Raw genomic sequence first — 21,347 nt, forward strand, 5'->3', positions numbered from 1 at the left:
ACTAGCTTCACAGAACTGCTATGAGGGTCAGATGAAATAACGTATGTAAAGCGCTGGGTACAATGCTTGGCACTAAGAGCTCAAAAATTATTCGGGATTATTATTTGGGATTCCTCTTCTTACTAATATTCTTTATATTTGTTCTTGTTTTGCTACATATCTGCTCTCTCTTCTCTGAGCCAGAAACAAGTGAATATTTCTTCATCCAGTTAGAATCTATTGAGAAAGGCCATCAAGGAGAGTAAATCTTACAGCTTTAATGCATAAAGGACAAAGTAACATCAAAGGGTCATTGAACTGGATAGTTTTTGAACACTTTAATAAGCAGATTCTTTCTATTATAGGTATCATCATATTTTACAGCAGGGCACAAATTAAATTCTAAATTACAGTAAAGGACTGGGGTGATTATGTTTGTCAAAGAAACGCATGGATTTTAAAGACTACACAGTAGTACCAAACAAACTATTATGGAAGGAGCATTGAATTGTGCAAAGGATACATCATATTCATCCATATTCCACCCTAGGTACTATCACAAGAATACTGACTTCTTGTTGCTGTTGTTTAGTCGCTAAATCATGTCTGATACTTTTGTGACCCCATGGACTGTAACCCACCAGGTTCCTTTGTCCATGGGATGTCCCAGGCAAGAATTACTGGAGTGGGCTGCCAGTCCCTTCTCCAAGAGATCTTCCTGATCCAGGGATCAAACTTGTGTCTCTAGCATTGCAGGTGAATTCTTTATCACTAAGCTGCCAGGGAAGCCAAAAATCATACAAAATCACCATATGAAGGAACTGGGACTTGGATATGCAGCAAACTTGCAAATGTCACAGAATAGGTGAATGGCAGAAATGAGATGCAAACTCTGGCTGGCAATTTCCTGAGGGATGGCTAAGAGTCTCAGGGTACAATTACCTGCTTCTCTCTGTTCCACTTCAGGAAACACAACAGCCAGCCAGGAAGCAACACACGTGGTGGTTATGATCAGGAACTTTGACTTCTGAAGTATGAAAGACACACAGTTTAAAGGAATTGCCTAAATACTTAGCAGAAATATCTTTAAATATCTGAATTATTAGCAGGTTGATTACAAAATTTTTCAAGATTTTTTTAATTTGTTTTAATTGGTGGATGATTGCTTAACAATATTGTGTAGGTTTCTGCTGTACAATACTGCAAATCAGTCATAATTATATATGCTGTTGTTGCTGTTCAATCGCTCAATCATATCTGACTCTTTGCAACCCCATGGACTGCAGCACGTGAGGCTTTCCTGTCCTTCACTATCTCCTGGAGTTTGCTTAGACTCATGTTTATTGAGTCAACGATGTCATCCAACCATCTCATCTTCTGTATACATATATATATATATATATATATATATATATATATATATATCACTTCTTTCTTGATACAATCCTTTATTTTTAAGCAAGCATATTTGTTTGAAAATATACTGACTTTTCATTTCTCATAGTCATAGAACAGCTTCTAAAAAAGAACTAAAATTGTTGTAGAGCCCCTATCTTTCTTATGGAATCACCTTTCAGGGAAACACATCTATCTAAGAATATTTAAACATGATTTTTAAAACAAAAAGTTCTTGAAATTGCTAAAAATAATTTTGAAATATTTTCCCATTGAGTTTAGTGAATTTGTGCTACATACTTCAAATATCATTCAAATATGTCTATTTTGTGTGATATTTGCCATATAAAAACAAAGACTAAAACGAAACTTCCAATTTAAATTTATTACTGAAAGAATAACAGGTATATCTTTGCTATTATGTTCAACACAGTACAGAAACAGAATATTCCATTTCTACAAAGTACAAGCTTCACTGAAGTATATACTTTGAATAAAGTAATGCAAGGAAGGCAGTCATTGCTAGTGCATATCGATTAAGAACTAATGATGAGAAATTAGTTTGGTTATTGCAGACCCAACAAAAATGTCTATGTCCTAGAAAATATGGTGTGCAAAAGAAAAAAAAAAAAAAAACTTAGAATTCTTGGAATTCTAAGTCTGAAAATAATGCAATTAATGATGCAAATGTAAAATTATTTGACTGTTAGAACTTTGTAGATTATCTTTTAAGAAGATGGTATTTTGTGGGCTCTCTAATGGATTTGGGGTGATGCAGATATGGGGTCTGGTATCCAAATAACTTTTTAGTGCAGCCGAGTCATACCTTCTAAGAAATTTCTGAACAAGCAAACAGTTCTACACTTCAATGCTAGATTCCTTAGTTGTCATCCTCACCAGAATGTGGATTTGGTTTTAAAAGATTTTTCTCTATTGTAGCAATCTTGTGCTATATAGTATGTTGATTTCAAATGAGGCTTTCATTTTCCTAAGATTAAGTGCATCCTTTCTCTCCTGCTGCTGCTGCTGCTAAGTCGCTTCAGTCGTGTCCGACTCTGTGCGACCCCATAAACGGCAGCCCACCAGGCTCCGCCATCCCTGGGATTCTCCAGACAAGAATACTGCAGTGGGTTGCCATTTCCTTCTCCAATGCATGAAAGTGAAAAGTGAAAGTGAAGTCACTCAGTCATGTCCGACTCTTAGTGACCCCATGGATTGCAGCCCACCAGGCTCCTCGGTCCATGGGATTTTCCAGGCAAGAGTACTGGAGTGGGGTGCCATCGCCTTCTCCTTTCTTTAGATAAAATAAATAACTCAAGTTTAAATGACTTTAACAACCAATCTAACAAAAAAAATCATCATATCAGAAGGTCAAGATAATACAACTTTTCTTTATTTCCTGATGGAGTTCGTTGGAAAGGGGTAACAGGGAGGGTGGATGGAAGGACTTATTTTCTGTATGTTATTTCATAAACAAAAATATTTCTGGCCCTTACATTTCAAAGTTCAAATAATCTCACTGTTTTGGAAAGTATTCTCCAATTTCTCCATGTTGCATGTTTCTCTTTCCTGTTTTTAAGCTTTTATTGCAGTTGTTAGTATATAGACTAGAAGATAATCTTGGAGGTCATCTAATAATGTAAGACCCTCATTTTACATATGAGGAAAGTGAAATGATTATTTTTTTAAACTTGCTTAAATTTCTCAAGGCTTTCTCAAGGCTATATATATATATATATATATATATGTATATAAGTATATACATTTAAGTTGTTCATCTGATCCAAAGCTCCAGATAATGATAATTAATACAGTCAGTGTCAACCAATTAGTAGAGGAGGATTTCATAGAACATGCTACAAATTTGTTTCTCTTGTTTCACACATGTTTGAACAGATTTCTTTCATAATTATAATTCCATGCATCTGAGTCACCACCATCTTTCCCAACTATTGCAATTGTCTCTGTGCTCCCATCCTGTCCCTCTTTGGTCCACTCAGAGTAGTCAGAATTATCTTTTTTCATCAAAACTCCAAGTATTTTTCTTTCCTGCTACAATATCCTAAGGTCTCTGTCATTTGTGTTATAAATTCCACACACAAATCAATTTTGTCCTTGTTCACCTCTATAGCTCTACGCCAAGCTTCACCTGGTTTAAGGCCTTCACAAGAGCTGTTATGTTAACATCCCTCTGGGTGAAATTTCTTCTGATTTTCAAAAAGCTGGCTTCTTCTAATTATTTAGGTTGCATATTAAATGTCACCTTCTCCCGGAGTCCTTTCCTGACCCCACAATATAATTTTCTAGACACATTAAACCTCTATCCCTTACATTTTAATTCTTTGCATAGAAATTCTGGCTATAAGCTTTTTCCTGTTTACCCATCATTATCTGTTTCTGTATTTTCTGATTTCCTTCCCCATATTCTCGAATTTGAGCTGCCTTTGAACAGAGATTTGGCCCATCCGTGGTCACTGTTGTAACCCAGTGTCTAACAGCATACCTCATAGCTTGTATAAAGTAAGTGTGTGTGTGTGCGTGTGTGTGTTCAGTCGCTCAGTTGTGTCTGACTCTTTATAATCCCATGCATGTAGCCCACCAGGCTCTCCTGTCCATGGAATTTTCATTGAAGTGGGTTTCCATTTCCTCCTCCAGGGGATCTTACCAATCCAGGGATTGAAACCATGTCTCTTGTGTCTCCTGCATTGGCAGACAGATACTTTATGCTGAGACACCTGGGAAGAACTTAACAAAGATCTGATGCTTAGACAAATGAATAAACCATATTTATTTTTTATATGTTGTACGTATCTTGGTTTAAAATAGAAAGAAAATAATTAGTTATTACTATAACTCAGGATTATGTTAAGTAACAAGAGGCCAACAGGATTTGTGATACCAAGTTAACGATTTTTATGGAAAGCATAAAATAATAATAATAATATTGGTCACCATTTGCTACTACCAGTCCACATGAGTATTAATTTTGCCAATTGTTGGAAAAGAAAAATGAATAGACAAATAAATTAGAAACTAATAGAGGAATATACAAATTATTTGTCAATTATATCTCAATAAAGCTGAAATAATTTGGCTCAATAAATACTCAGTAAAGCCATACTTAGGCTACCTAATGATAAGAGACAATTCACTGGAAAAGACCCTGATGCTGGAAAAGATTGAAGGCAAAAGGAGAAGGGGGCAGTGAGGATGAGATTATTAGATAGCATCACCAACTCAATGGACATGAGTTTGAGCAAACTCCAGGAGATGGTGAAGGACAGGGAAGCTTGGTGTGCTGCCGTCCATGGGGTCACAAAGAGTCAGACAACTTAGCAACTGAACAACAACATAGCTGAAAAAGGGGGCATACAAATGTCAACCTGATTTCACATTTTATATATTAAAACAGCCCTACTTTTCTGAGTGACCTCATAAAATGTAAATTATATGAATTTGAAATTATGAAGTTGAACTATACTAATGAAATAGATTTCGGGGGATTTCATTTTACACTAAAAGGAAGAAAAATTCCAACAATTATTTTAGTCTTCCTGGATGAAATGATCATTTTAAAGTTTGGGGAATATCATCTTTAGCTTTTTGTTAGTTTGTTTCACCCTCATTATGTAAGAGATGAATCTTGTGTAGTTTGTGTCTACTGAGTATTTTAACTGTTTTGAAATCTGTTTCCTTGAGAAGAACAAGTCACTTGGAGCAACCCAGTAAGAGTTCTGTGTTTGAAACTTCCATAAAGCTTTAACTATCCCCACAAAAGTGTGATCCCTGAGTTTCTGCCTTTTCTGGTCAGATGTGTTAGCTCTATCTGTACCTGTCTATATCTTGGAAAGCCACATCAGATGAATGGCATCATTAGAACACATGGCTGGTCAAAACATGCTCAGAGAAGTGGTGGCACCTTAATTTACTCTTCTGAAAATAAACCATGAAATCTTCTCTATGAGTATTAAAGACACTACCCTTTAAGAAACTTACATAAAATGTGATGTAGTTTAAAAGGAGAATCATAAAATATTAAACCCATTATTTGAAATTCCTGTTATTACATCAGTTATTTATTTACTTATACTATATTTCTGGAAATCTCGTTCACTTGCAACAATTTTAATAATATGTTTGTTCCTTACTCCTAAGTTAGAAACTTCCACTACTCTAATGTTTCCTATGTTTCCAATGTCAAAATGTGAAACAGCCTCTGTAGTTAACCTGGAGCTTTCTTGGCAGTGAGTTCAGTTAGGCTAGTATATAGAAGTACCCAGTCTTGAAAGCTGGTCCCATTCCCTTGGACTCCCGAAGGACTAAGAAGTTAACCTGAGTGCTCATCTAGACACGTTTGGTCCACAGTTTCCAATCTTGAATGTACATTGTAATCATATTTGGAGCTTAACCACAAAATAAAATATTGATGCACAGGCCATTCTGCCCCAGAGATTCTGATTTAAATCTTTTGGTATCTGTCCACCCCACATGTTTTGCAGAGATGTTCCCATGAAGGCACAATGCCTTTGCCAGTATCCCAAATGACTGAAAATAAAACAACGGTTTATTAAAAGTAACACTGCCTCTTGAGATTTTGTTTTTTTCCTCTGTTCCTTTTCTCCACAGTATTTGATGATTCTCGCCAGCTGTTAATGTAAACTAATATGATTGTATATGCAATGCTTCTTTTCTCTGACCACACCCCCCAATCAATTATATTCTATCTGATATAGTCTTGGTCACACCTACCCTTTTTGATATGATTATTTAAGTCTACTTTAAAAGCAGTTACTCAGCTGCCCTGCAGATGTCAGACTTTCTGGCACCAGAGGTGTGGCAGACCTGCTGCCCCCAGGATGTTGGGGCAGAGAGGAACCCAGCACTATGCTCAGTGCTCAGAATAGTGGGCACCAAGAATGGTTTGTAGCTGGACATCACCAGGAAAAAAGAAAAGCTGCCTCAGTTCCCCGTATGCGTTCATAACTAACACTTTCCCCAAAATTAACAAAGACATCTGTGTCCAAAATATTGAGTGTCTGAAAGAAGGAAAAACAAAATGCAAAATATAATTGCATTTCTTTTTAGGGTGAGAGAGAGGGAGGAGCAAGCAGAAGAGCTGGAAAGAGGTAACAATGTAGAGAGAGAGATTAAGGTTGATTGATGTGACAGGTACAAATCTCTTCCCAAAACTCACATATGGAAGACATATAATTTCATTTTTTTTGCAACAAACTGAAGCTATCTTAACCTAAAGTTAAGTTTCATTTTGAGCCCTTATTCTACAAGAAAGAACACTAAAATCTCAGATGATTAGACCATTATTCACATCCCTACTTCACTGATTTTTTTCGTAGAGATTCATATAATGGAACTTGAAGGAATTATCAGGAATTGATATGGAGTCAATTTACTTCAGTGTTGTAATAACTGTCCTTCCATCACCACCACTAAATGCTTCTACACACTTTTACACACTCCTTAGTAGGATGAGATACTCTTCCAGGTTGAGAACCAATAGGTTGGCTGAAAGGTGAAATGGGCAAGGAGTTCAGAAAAATATTGCACCAAAAATTGTTTAAAATTGAAAAATACTATCATGTCTATTTGTATATACATAGAAAAATGTAAAAAAGTTAACATTAGCTAATTTTATATTGGGAGATTATATGATTTTAAATGATTTTTATCTTTTTGTTCATTTTTTTAAAATAAATGATTTATTTTATAATAAGAAAAAAAATTAAAGCATCTTTTAAGAGTCAATGAAGTGAAGTAAAACTTACTAACTGATTAACTCAGCACTCAGGACAGTGGTCTCACTCTTTTTAATAAAAAACATTGGCAAGTAAAGGCTCATTCTTCCCAGTGAACTCTATGAAGGTCTCACATGTGATGTTCTTTTAAGTTTCCTTTCATTTAAGGAACCTCTGTAACCTTGGAAAAATGATTACAAGTCTAGATCACAAGCAGAGAGCTATTAGTGATATCTAAGGGGAAACAAATTGTTTTTCCTAAACATGTCTGATTATGATCATTGTATGTACATAATATTTACACATTTTGTGAAAAACATGTTAAATTTAAATGTTAAACACTGTTCGAGAATTCTACATAGTTATTTGAGTTGTAGAACAGGGACAGAGAGACATTTCACATGAAATTAAAGTCTTATTTAGGTTAGCTATTGCACTGATAAATTTAATACTGCTCTTGCTCAGTACTCAGAAATTAAAATTTAAAGACTTAAAAAGGTAAGACTTTGGCCCCTGAAGATGGGAATTATATGAGTGTTTATAACTGCTGTGTTAACAATCAAGTTCACACTAGCAAAAGCAGGTGAGGCAAGGGATTGAAGAGGTAAGACCCTTTCCAATTTTTCTCATCTATGTGCCTCTTAATAGATCAGGAAGTAATGATTCATGAGGCAGTGAGGCTAATAACAACTATTTTTTACAGGAAGATAATTTTTAAATACATTTAAATTATAGAGTTTTAACTAATATCAATCTGATTTGCTTACTATTGTATCCCTCCATGAGTAGCACTGTAAGTTACACATGTTGACTGAATAATTGACTAGTTTATAAATGTTGAATGAAGTTTTCTTTTCAGTGGATATGATTTTTAGGATATTAGTGTACAATAAAATTAGTCATCTGAGAAACAAAGGTAAACTCTATTAAGACAAATTCAAGCTTAATTAACATGCTTGTTCCGTTCAGTTTGAGGAAATATGGAGTTAAGTAGTTTTTCTCTTAACTTCCCCCATATGAAAAATCCCTCTATACTTCATTTCATTCCAGAAAGGAGGCAACAGAACTTTTAGAACATATACTCTCAAAATAGGGTACAACCCAATGGAAAACTATGTTCAAGAAAGGTCTCAAGTAATAACAAAATAAAGACATAACATTTTGGCTTTCACTTATTAAGTACTTGAGAAACCTGTGTGCAGGTCAGGAAGAAACAGTTAGAACTTGACATGGAATAGCAGACTGCTTCCAAATAGGAAAAGGAGTACGTCAAGGCTTTATATTGTCACCCTGCTTATTTAACTTATACGCAGAGTACATTATGAGAAATGCTGGGCTGGAGGAAGAACAAGCTGGAATCAAGACTGCTGGGAGAAATATCAATAACCTCAGATATGCAGATGACACCACCATTATGGCAGAAAGTGAAGAAGAACTAAAAAGCCTCTTGATGAAAGTGAAAGAGGAGACTGAAAAAGTTGGCTTAAAGCTCAACATTCAGAAAACTAAGATCACGGCATCTGGCCTCATCACTTCAAGGCAAATAGATGTGGAAACAGTAGCTGACTTTATTTTTTGTGTGTTCCAAAATCACTGCAGATGGTGACTGCAGCCAACAAACTAAAAGATGCCTACTCCTTGGAAGGAAAGTTATGACCAACCTAGACAGCATATTAAAAAGCATAGATATTATTTTGCCAACAAAGGTCCATCTAGTCAGGCTATGGTTTTTCCAGTGGTCATGTATAGATGTGAATGTTGGACCATAAAGAAGGCTGAGTGCCAAAGAACTGTCCAAGATGCTTTTGAACTGTGGTGTTGGAGAAGACTCTTAAGAGTCCCTTGGTATGTAAAGTTTAAAAATAAAATTAAATTAAATTAAAAAAATAAAATAACAAAAAAAAATAAAATAAAATAACAACAACAAAAAAAGAGTCCCTTGGACTGCAAGGAAATCCAACCAGTCCATCAGCAGATCAGTCCTGGGTGTTCACTGGAAGGACTGATGTTGAAGCTGAAACGCCAATACTTGATGCAAAGAGCTGACTCATTTGAAAAGACCCTGATGCTGGGAAAGATTGAGGGCAAGAGGAGAAGGGGACAACAGAGGATAAGATAGTTGGATGGCATCACCGACTCAATGGACATGGGTTTGGGTAGACTCCAGCAGCTGGTGATGGACAGGGAGGCCTAGCGTGCTGTGGTTCATGGGGTCACAAAGAGTTCGACACCACTGAGTGACTGAACTGAACTGAACTGAACTATTAAGTACTTAGCACTATGCTAAGTACTTATGAAATGAATATTATTACTAATATTATGAAATGAAATGAATATTATTACTAATATTTGATTTTATATGAGAAAGCTGAGAGAATAAGTGTTCATCATGTGTGGGGGGAAAAGAAACTAGAAACAGAACTCAGAATAGCTTAACCAAATCCATGGGCATCTTGAATCTGTAACCCAGTTGTGTAAGAAAAGTATAACTCCCAAAGTATTTATATTAGACAGGATAACAACAACAAATTTAAAAGTAAAGATAATGAAGCCACTCTGCCTGAGTTTGAATCTTGGCTCTGCCATTAATAAACTGAAATCTCACTCAAGTCACAAAACCTTTTCAGTCTCTGCTCTGTAAAATGGAGGTGCTAATTCTCACCAGGTAGTGGTGTGATTATGGGAATTAGTATCTATAAAGTACATATAACTGTATCATATATTTATCAGTTAGCATATGTTTAGAAAAGATGTAAGTATTGGCTCTTATTATCATACCATTTGATTACAATTATGTAAAAATGAGTGGCTATTAGTGATCACTGGAGAAAAAATAGATATTTTAATTATTTTAATTATCTGATAAATAAGCAAAAAAATGTAGTAAAATACATCTCCAGAGAAAGAAAGTATGTAAGTTACTGCCCTGCTACTTAATAGTGAGATTAACCTGGTCCAATTACAAATTAATATTTCAAAAAGAAGACACCTTAGTCCATAAATAAAACTCTCTATATTAGTGAGTTTATAGTCATATATACCATAAAACTAATATTCAAATTTAAATGGTTATGAATTATGTGTATTTTACTTTCATTAAACAAATCATACAATAGGGCTTAAAGGTATATGTGAAATTCTCCAGCAAAATTTCTAAGATGCTGAAAAGCATCTTGTTTCTTTTGCACATAAACATCAAAAGTCATGTTATTGGGGAAGAAAGACTAACTTTGCCCAGAAGCACTCTGAACACCTCACTGCATATGTTGCCTTAAATGCTGCATTATAAGAATTGGTCTTGGGGAAAAAAAAAGTTGTGAGACATTTCCTGAGTTCTAATTTGAGACTTTTTCTTTGTAAGGCACTGAAAGCAATTGGCATTTGGCTTTGTGTTATTCTATGCACCAGAGGCATGCAGTTATCAAAACAACTCTTGTGTGTTATTCCCTTACTTATTAAATTGATTTTATTAAATCTGTTCCTGGCTGATTTGCTATATGCCAAACATTCTCTTGGGATTCATTTCTAAAGAATTCATAATGGAGGTGAAAACTTTTGATGGGTATGTTTCAGAAAGTTCTGAGATTCTAATAAAATCCCCAAAGTTTGCATAAAACCCTAGAGAAAATATCCAAGTTATATAAATGTTTTTGAATTAAGTGCTAGAGAGATATAAAAAGCAATAGAATATTAATTGTCTTGTGATACAAATCAAAGAAAAGAGAAAAAGGCTTGTGACTCAATTATTAATGCAGTTTTAACTTGAATCAATGTGCCAGAATGCAGAGAATTTATAACTAAATTTCTCAAAAGGAAGTAAGCTTGACATACAATGGGCAGAATTTCACGAGAACCCAGTGCTATTTTCTACATGTCCTAATATTTTGACAAAATTGGAAATATGCAAAGAGAAAGAAAAGAGATGACTCCAACTGCAAATGATGTTGTGATTTGAGAAAATAAAATTTAAAAAGGAAAATAAGAATTGTGTCTCAGAAAGAGAACCTCAGGTTTAGATATAAATTCAAGAAAAGAGGTTTAAGAGGTCAGTTATCAAATAAGTATAGAAGAGACAAAATCTGAAACACTGGTGATACAAAAAGTCTTTTAAAACTTTAGTAAGCTGATAAGCTTTTATGCAAGTTACAAGTTCAAAGTTGAAATAGGAAAGAAAAAAAAGAAAGAAAAGAAAATGTCATAATAACTACAGGCCATCCTCAGAGAATTTGGTGAAAATGTTAACTATTTTTCTCTGCTACTTATTAGGAAGATCTGTTGTTCTCATTTCAGTGATGAAAACAAAGCTTAAATGACTATTTTGTTCTTCACAGAAAAGCGAAAGTGGTTGATTACGTTAGGTTTCGGATTACTTACAGTTTATTTCAATGAGTAAGCCCTTGAAACATACCTAGTACACATTTCATTTGTTCTCTAAAATACAGTGACCTTTTCACTTTAATATTTTATTATTGCTTCATTGCCTGCTCATAATTTCAGCATTACGCAAAATAAATCTCTGGCTTGAATTATCTGCTTAGCCCTTGGAAAACTAGGGCAACTAACAGGCCAAAGAATGATGAGAAAATGTGGAATGAAGATGCTTAGGTAAATTGGAGAGTCAAACAATGGCTATTTGCAGGATTATATTTAGCTAGAATCTTGAATATTTTGCTCTTCAAAACAATCTACCATTTTGCCTATCTCTCTCCAACACTGACTCTATTCCCAATTCTCCATTAATATTATGTCTCATATCTACTTGCTCCTCTATCTATTAAGTTAATGTTTAAGGGGAAAATATAAGCTGATACACAAGAAGTTATTATGGTTGATCTTTGTATCCCATTTAGACACAGCTTGCTGAAGTAATCATTTAGAATGTTTATTTAATACCTACTATTAAGGCATGTGCTAAGCACGGGGAATACAATTATGAAAGACAAACGTTCCCCCAAGAAAATTTAGAGACTGGAGTTGGGATATAGAGACGAGGAGAAAAACTCATAGTCATAATTTAATTACTGTTTTAAGAGTACACACAGAATGCTGCACAAGGAGAACAGGAAAACAATGCCACTTAAATTTAACAAGGCATGCACTATTTCTATGAGAAAGTGAACCTTAAATCAAATCACTGAGGTCAGATCCATCACACTGACTTTTCTGCCTGTTAAAAAAGAACGACTTTGGATATGGACAGTTGTGTGGGGAAAGGCAGTAAGGCCAGGTTTCCCAGGTGTAGCTAGTGGTAAAGAACCTGCCTGTCAATGTAGGAGACAGAAGAGTTGAGGATTGGATGCGTGGGTCAAGAAGATCCCCTGGAGGATCTTGCTTGGAAAATCCCATGGACAGAGGAGTCTCTCAGACTACAATCCTTAGGGTCTTACAGAGTCGTACACAATTTAAGCAACTTAGCATGCACACACGTGTATTTATCCTCTAGTTTCTTTAAGAGACACCAATGGGAAGCTCAGTGTCTATGCAGGGTTTGTCAATATACTGGAATATAAAAATATGCAATTCAGGCTTAGACTTTGGCAGTTCAGTCTTTGATAGATTGATGAAAGGAAACCTCCACATTGATGAGAGTGGATTTTTTACCAGGTAATTAGAAGAAGGGCATTGGTTTTTAAGGAAATGTCAGGCCCTTGGGGGTGTTTTGAAAAAATAAAATTTCATTTTCCTTTCCAGACTCTTGGGGATATTGTAAAATGCTGTTTTATAATGTCATATGCAAAAACATTTACTGGAGAAGACAATGGCAACCCACTCCAGTACTCTTGCCTGGAAAATCCCATGGACAGAGGAGCCTGGTAGGCTGCAGTCCATGGGGTCACTAAGAGTCAGACACAACTGAGGGACTTCACTTTCACTTTTCACTTCCATGCATTGGAGAAGGAAATGTCAACCCACTCCAGTGTTCTTGCCTGGAGAATCCCAGGGACGGGAGTAACCCCAGTGGGCTGCCATCCATGGGGTCACACAGAGTCGGACACAACTGAAGCGACTTAGCAGCAAAAACATTTAATGAATGTTCAATAAAATAGGCTGGATGTTAGCACTTTTATATGAAAAATTGTTTTTATTTTTTTATTTTTTTCAATTTAATCTATCATTTTTGATCAGTAGAATGTTCTTCTTGGGAAACTTCATTACAAATTTTGCATTTTTTTTAATTTTATTTTATTTTTAAACTTTACAAAATTGTTTTAGTTTTGCCAAATATCGAAATGAATCTGCCACAGGTATACATGTGTTCCCCATCCTGAACCCTCCTCCCTCCTCCCTCCTCATACAATCCCTCTGGGTCGTCCCAGTGCACCAGAAATTTAAATAAAGCACAGTCTTAGAACACTGGTATTCTGTTAAGTGGTTCAAATGTGCATTTTTTAACTACCTATAGCCTATGTAACTGCTTGCTCATACTTAAACCATTTGGCTATGTATGTGAAGGGGTTACTGCTCAAAGAAATTCTAAATCATGAAATTTCTCTTGAGATATAAGAATACAATATGTACTTTAAATAGTGACACGTGTTCTCTAGTTAACAGAAAATTTGTAAAAAATAAAAAAGTATCTATCAGGCTTCTTAGTTCAGTGGTAAAGCATCCTCCGATCAATTCAGGAGACACAGGTTGGATCCCTGGTCCAGGAAGATCCCACAAGCCGCAGAGCAATGAAGCCTGTGCTCTGCCACAACTACTGAGCCCACACTCTAGAGCCTGTGCTCCGCATCTAGAGAGTAGCCCTGGCTCTTCACAATTAGAGAAAAGCCCATGCAGCAATGAGGATCCAGTACAGAAAAAAATTAAATAAATAAATAAAAATTACTTAAAAAAAAAAGTATCCACCAAGACCTCTTCAGTAGTAAAACAGCAATTATCCTCTATTTGCAATAGCTACAATGCAGTGATCAATGTGCCTTTTGAACTGCAACTGTCCATGCATGCCTTGCTATAGCTTTACTTTGATGGTCTTGGTAACAGGAACAATGACACATTTCTAATCCGCATGTAAGGAATAGGAATATCATTTCTCCACATGGCACAAATAGGAAATAATCATTTCTCCAGAGGTATAAAACACATTGGCCTTGTTTTCTTACAAGTGCTACCTCATTTGAGAGCTTTAATTTGGCTCTACTGCTTCATTTCAGAAGTCAACTGTATTTAGCTTTATTTAGGACTTCTTGTCCTGCAAGATGACCTTATGTAATTACAGTCTTTAAATCTTCCCCTTCTTTTATTTATTTATGTGTGTGTGTGTATTTTGCCATAAAGTTATCAGTTTAGGTGCTAGTGAGGATTAGAAGGGCTATCTATAGTTATTGAGATATCTGAAGCCTGCTAATTCCGTTTTGAAGATAACACTGATCACACAGATAACCACCTCTATCAAATGCAGGCATTCAGGTGAGAAGGTGAATGCTAGATATGCTGTAGCTTTAAAACAGCTGTTCAGTTGAGAATGGATGATCAATTCCACATTAAAGTGAACTGCTGACAAGGGAATCATATCAATAGTCTTACAGTTATTACTAAGTATTAAGTGTTAGAATACTGTGTTCGGTGTTTTTGTTTTTCTTTCTCTGTTTTTCCTCTTTCTTCCCTTTTTTTTTAAGCCCCAGGATAAAAAGAAAGCCTGCAAAAGATCAATGGTAGGATGACTGTTTTCAGCTAATGGTTTGTTACATCAATGGACCTTATCTTAGCCTCAATTATATCAGCATTTACTGCAAAAGTAAACAGCACCTAAAAGTGGAGGGTAAAGTAAGAGTGGATGAGGGGAAAGAACTAAAAAGTTTTTCATCCTTAGTATTAAGCCTATGATCCTGCTATAAATTTTGAAGCCAAGTTATTCTTCCTTATCACTGTATCTGATATGGGAAAATATTACTGTCATTGGTTTTATAAATTGGTGGGATGATTCAGTCTTTTTTTTTTTTTTTTCTGCTTTTTATTTTTTTTATTTATTTTTTTTTAATCTTATTTTATTTTTAAACTTTACATAACTGTATTAGTTTTGCCAAATATCAAAATGAATCCGCCTCAGGTATACATGTGTTCCCCATCCTGAACCCTCCTCCCTCCTCCCTCCCCACACCAGCCCCAAGCATCCAGTATCGTGCATCGAACCTGGACTGGCAACTCATTTCATACATGATATTTTACATGTTTCAATGCCATTCTCCCAAATCTTCCCACCCTCTCCCTCTCCCACAGAGTCCATAAGACTGTCCTATACATCAGTGTCTCTTTTGCTGTCTCGTATACAGGGTCATTGTTACCATCTTTCTAAATTCCATATATATGCATTAGTATACTGTATTGGTGTTTTTCTTTCTGGCTTACTTCACTCTGTATAATAGGCTCCAGTTTCATCCACCTCATTAGAACTGATTCAAATGTATTCTTTTTAATGGCTGAATAATAGTCCATTGTGTATATGTACCACCACTTTCTTATCCATTCATCTGCTGATGGACATCTAGGTTGCTTCCATGTCCTGGCTATTATAAACAGTGCTGCGATGAACATTGGGGTACTCGTGTCTCTTTCCCTTCTGGTTTCCTCAGTGTGTATGCCCAGCAGTGGGATTGCTGGATCATAAGGCAGTTCTATTTCCAGTTTTTTAAGGAATCTCCACACTGTTCTCCATAGTGGCTGTACTAGTTTGCATTCCCACCAACAGTGTAAGAGGGTTCCCTTTTCTCCACACCCTCTCCAGCATTTATTACTTGTAGACTTTTGGATCGCAGCCATTCTGACTGGTGTGAAATGGTATCTCATAGTGGTTTTGATTTGCATTTCTCTGATAATGAGTGATGTTGAGCATCTTTTCATGTGTTTGTTAGCCATCTGTATGTCTTCTTTGGAGAAATGTCTATTGAGTTCTTTGGCCCATTTTTTGATTGGGTCATTTATTTTTCTGGAGTTGAGCTGTAGGAGTTGCTTGTATATTCTCGAGATTAGTTGTTTGTCAGTTGCTTCATTTGCTATTATCTTCTCCCATTCTGAAGGCTGTCTTTTCACCTTGCTAATAGTTTCCTTTGATGTGCAGAAGCTTTTAAGGTTAATTAGGTCCCATTTGTTTATTTTTGCTTTTATTTCCAATATTCTGGGAGGTGGGTCATAGAGGATCCTGCTGTGATGTATGTCAGAGAGTGTTTTGCCTATGTTCTCCTCTAGGAGTTTTATAGTTTCTGGTCTTACGTTGAGATCTTTAATCCATTTTGAGTTTATTTTTGTGTATGGTGTTAGAAAGTGTTCTAGTTAATTCTGTCATTCTCACTGATGGTTTACATTCTTACAGCTTTGCTCATATATTTATAGGAATGTTTTGTTTGTTTGTTTTACAGAATTAGAATAAAGTAATTTTACCAACCTCAAACACCCATTATGTACCAGGAATGATTCTTAGGTGCAGGATACACAAATATATGTCACAGATCACCATCCTGAACCTCAAGGGAATGGCCAAGTAAATACACATATGCAATATAGTATGATAAATAGGAAAAAAAAAAGTGTATACTGGGACCAGTAAGAAAGCAAACAGAAAGTGATCCTTCTGCTTGAGTGGGTATGGGGAAGGTTTTACACACACACACACACACACACACACACACAAAATCCTGATCAAATGCAAAGGACCCTTAAAGCATTTAAGTAACTAGGTCCAGGGTCCTTAGGATCATTAAAGCAAAATTCTGAGGGCTGCTACTCTCCTGAGATTTATGTTTCTGTTTATTCTGCTTATTGTGAGCTACAGGTAAGAAGATAAATTTGCATTGCTAATCATCTTATTTCAAAAACTGCTGATAGTTTAGTGTTGTTGTGTATGGGAAGTATGGATTAGTCAAATTTTAATGACTATTTGTTTATCTAGATTTGGGTAGAGCCAAGGGACCAGGCCTTGTTCAGTGAATCTGAAAAGGAAATCAGCATTTTTCACATATGAAACTTAAATATGGAAAGCTAAGTTATGAGCTTGCACTAATGACATGAATAAACACATATGCAATGTACAAAATATTTATTTTAAGTACATTCCACTGTGTGACACATATTGGGCACTCAAAATACAATTACTGAATGAGTCAATTTAAGAATAAACTTACACATGCTATTCTGAAACGTGTTATGCTTTTGGATCAAGATAAAACCATAATTTTATATTCAAATTGTTTTTAAAATAAAAAAGACAAAACATTCTTTACTATAAAGTATTCTTCTTCTACTTCTTTTGTTTTTGGGTTCAATATTTCCAAGTTTCTTGAGGAACAAAATATTTGGCTATATGCAGTAATCAATGAAATGTGTATACCACAACATATAACCAATCTATAACTAGGGAAACAACACTGTAATGATCCCAAAGCTATACAAATTTAAATTAAAAAATAAAGTTAAAAATACTCTTGTCATTTGGAACTGAAAATAATATATGGGAAATGAAGTTTCTTTAAATCGGAATCAGCTCAAAACAGACCCCTTAAACACTGATCACTTCTCATATATCTTTCTACTCATTCATTCCCTGAAAATCATTCTTAGATAGGTTTTCATACATATATTTGCAAGAATCACTAAAAGACAGATGGAGTGCTTCCTCTCCTCCTAGAAGCTTACCCTTATCTTGATTCCTTTATCCCTCCACAACTTACATGGTTCCCATCCCAAATACCTTTTCTCAGTCACAGATTTCTGTTTTCTCACAGTATTCAGTTCAGTTCAGTCGCTCAGTCGTGTCCGACTCTTTGTAACCCCATGAATCACAGCACGCGAGGCCTCCCTGTCCATCACCAACTCCCAGAGTTCACTGAGATGCACATCCATCGAGTCAGTGATGCCATCCAGCCATCTCATCCTCTGTCGTCCCCTTCTCCTCCTGCCCCCAATCCCTCCCAGCATCAGAGTCTTTTCCGATGAGTCAACTCTTCGCATGAGGTGGCCAAAGTGCCCCTGTAATTTTTTCAGGTTATGATAATTTCCTTCTCAAATTAGTTACATACATAGAAATCCGCACTCTGAACTTAACCTTATTTCTTGCTTTCTTAAAGAAAACAGAGTAGATTCTGAAAATAGGAAAAGATCAAGTTAGATTATCTAGAGCCATGAATTCTATCTTCCTCTAAAAATACATATTTACTTTACCACTGGCCATTTTCTTAATTTCTTATTTTATCTATCTCTGCTTTACTTTCTGATAATTCATTTTTTAATGATTTTTGAATTTGTTACTTGTGCTGATTAATAATCTAATCAATTTGCTTCTAAAATTAAGTCATTTTGGAGTTCATTAAACTGAACTAACATTTGGCCACTTTATCTATTTTATTTCTGTAACTATAAGGTGTTGATAGCTTAAAAACAATATTGATACTTTCTTTGGTCATTTTCATTTACAGGGATTATTTTTCAAAGAAAAATTTTTCTTCTTTCTCTTATGTCATATATGTTCATTCTAAAATATCATGTGCTTAACTGGACAATTAATAAACATTTACTAACCCTGTGCAGAAGGGCATACCACTAGGTATTATATGGACAAGATTTAAATATCATAAATAATAATACAAAAAGCCAATTTCATACATCTCAATTTGAAAGCTCCACTGGTATAATATAACATTTCCTTAATTGAACTATCTATGCCATTAATTTCAGCTCGGTGTCAATAAAACTTCTGTTTTTTCATCCTTAATATTAACATTCAATAGCAAATACTATTAATTCTATATCCCAACCATGATTCAAATCTGTTCTCTCAAGTGATAATTTTTTCCATTATCCAAGCGACTATTGTCTCTTGTTTAGACTTCTGCAATTAATCAGTATCTCCACTTTAACTTTTGCTTCTCTCTCTTTCTATACTTCACACAGCAATATTATATCTGTCCCTCTGTCTCTATCAGTTCGTCCATCCACCACCCTATTCATCCATCCATCCACTCATTTATTTCAATATGATATATAGAATTTGCCAGTCTTCCTTTTCTTGCAGAAAATTTAGCCACACTGAAAATTCAGTTCCTTTTAGTTATTTGAAATAGCCTAGCTTTCTTCCTGCCTTCAGGCTTTACACATTCTGTTACTTTTGCCTCAGAAGTTCATTACTCTATTCTTCACTTTTAGATAAGCTGAAAAGGCACTCATATTGAGAAAAATTTTTCTCCTTCCAGACCCACATTGTCCAATGTATGTAATGTGAGTCAAAACTGCAAACTGCATATGTAATTTAAAATTTTCTCCTATCTACATTTAAATATGTAAAAAGAAACAGGTACAATTAAATTTTAATAATGTATATACTTTTAATACAATATATCAAAATTGTCTTTTAAATATGAAAATGACACAAAATTATTAATGAGATATTCTATATTCTTTTTTAATAAGTCTTCAAAATCCTGTGCATATTTTAACATTCTGTTATATCTGGATTCTGACCAACAGGCTTTTCTCTAATAAAAAGATAAAAATAATTCTAAGTGAATATACAGTAAATTTGAAAGGTATTTCTGAGTTATATAAGAAAGAGAGTGGTTGTTACATAGAGGAAGGAAGACTGCTTTTCCTATGTTACACAAGTTGATGTTCTTTTTTTTTTTTTAACAATGAACCCCTCCTATTTCTTAAGTTAGAAAGACATTTACATTTGAAAATATTAATCACATGATTTTAAAGGGAAAATTTCCAAAAGTTAAACATTTATGAACTATTATAGATTCAGTCTCATTTGTGCATAAATTTTATATTTTGAAAGAGTACATGTTGCTTTCTCTGTACAACACAACAAAGGGCTGGATAATTTTGTAAAGGCAAATCATGGTTCATTTTGTAGCACTGAGGGGTTCTTAGTCATTCAAAAACAGTTAAAAAGTTATTTCCTTTGAACTAGAAATGCAATAAACAGGACACCATCCTTTATTAACCACATTCAGATTTGTGGATCTGTCCTAGCCCTATTTCATGCTTCCCAGGTATTCTGTTCATACCTCTATATAGCTAGTATCATATCACATTATCACAATTTGATTGATTTCTGTTTTCTTCCTTGTATTGTGAGCTCTCAAGTTCAAAGAACCTATCCTGTTCATCTTGATATTCCTAGCACCTAACACAAGGTCTGGCACATAACAGGATGTATTGTTTAAAGCCAACCTAATTTGGAGTATGTGTCCATGTGGTATGTTTTGTACTTACCTTGAAAATAAGCAATACAATTGACCAGCACTGCTGTATACATGTTCAAGTAATAAATGATTGTACATCACAATTCACCTGAATTTCCCCATTTCTGTTATAAAAATATAATACATAAATATAGAAAAGAAGAACTAAACAGCCTTTTGATCAAAGTGAAAGAGGAGAGTGAAAAAGTTGGCTTACAACTCAACATTCAGAAAACTAAGATCATGGCATCTGGTCCCATCACTTCATGGCAAATAGATAGGGAAACAATGGAAACAATGAGAGACTTTATTTTGGGGGGCTCCATAATCACTGCAGATGGTGACTGCAGCCATGAAATTAAAAGACACTTGCTCCTTGAAAGAAAAGCTATGGGCAACCTAGACAGCATATTAGAAAGAAGAGACATTACGTTGCCGACAAAGGTCTGTCTAGTCAAAGCTATGGTTTTTCCAGTAGTCATGTATGGATGTGAGAGTTGGACTATAAAGAAAGCTGAGCACTGAAGAATTGATGCTTTTGAGCTGTGGTGTTGGAGAAGACTCTTGAGAGTCCCTTGGACTGCAAGGAGATCCAACCAGTCAATCCTAAAGGAATATTTAGGAATATTCAGTCCTGAATATTTATTGAAAGGACTGACACTGAAGCTTAAACTCCAAAATTTTGGCCACCTAATGCAAAGAACTGACTTATTTGGAAAGACACTGATGCTGGGAAAGATTGAAGGTGGGAGGAGAAGGGGATGGCAGAGGATGAGATGGTTGGATGGCATCACCAACTCAATGGACATGAGTTTGAGTAAGCTCTGGGAGTTGGAGATGGACAAGGAAGCCTGGTATGCTGCAGTCCATGGTGTCACAAAGAGTTGGACACAACTGAATGACTTAATTGAACTGATAGAAACATATGTAGAGAATAAATATTTAGCACTGCAGATCCATGATGATCTACGTTTGAGATGAGGTTAAAAAGGAACATTTTATATTTCTTTTAATAAACTAAGAAAACAGTAAAGAATAATCT

At 35.2% G+C, this 21,347-nt stretch overlaps 1 protein-coding gene and 1 non-coding gene across 7 annotated transcripts in view; one reads left to right on the forward strand and one right to left on the reverse strand.

Annotated features, from left to right (window-relative positions):
* ERBB4 (erb-b2 receptor tyrosine kinase 4) overlaps positions 1 to 21,347 on the reverse strand; it is a 1,279,207-nt gene that overhangs the window by 750,789 nt on the left and 507,071 nt on the right. The window lies entirely within an intron of this gene.
* LOC112583117 lies at positions 6,219 to 6,310 on the forward strand. Its single transcript, XR_003107464.1, has one exon. It is a non-coding gene; the product is annotated as a small nucleolar RNA SNORA17 (small nucleolar RNA).

The sequence above is a fragment of the Bubalus bubalis genome, chromosome 2, assembly GCF_019923935.1.
Source record: "Bubalus bubalis isolate 160015118507 breed Murrah chromosome 2, NDDB_SH_1, whole genome shotgun sequence".
Taxonomy (NCBI): domain Eukaryota; kingdom Metazoa; phylum Chordata; class Mammalia; order Artiodactyla; family Bovidae; genus Bubalus; species Bubalus bubalis.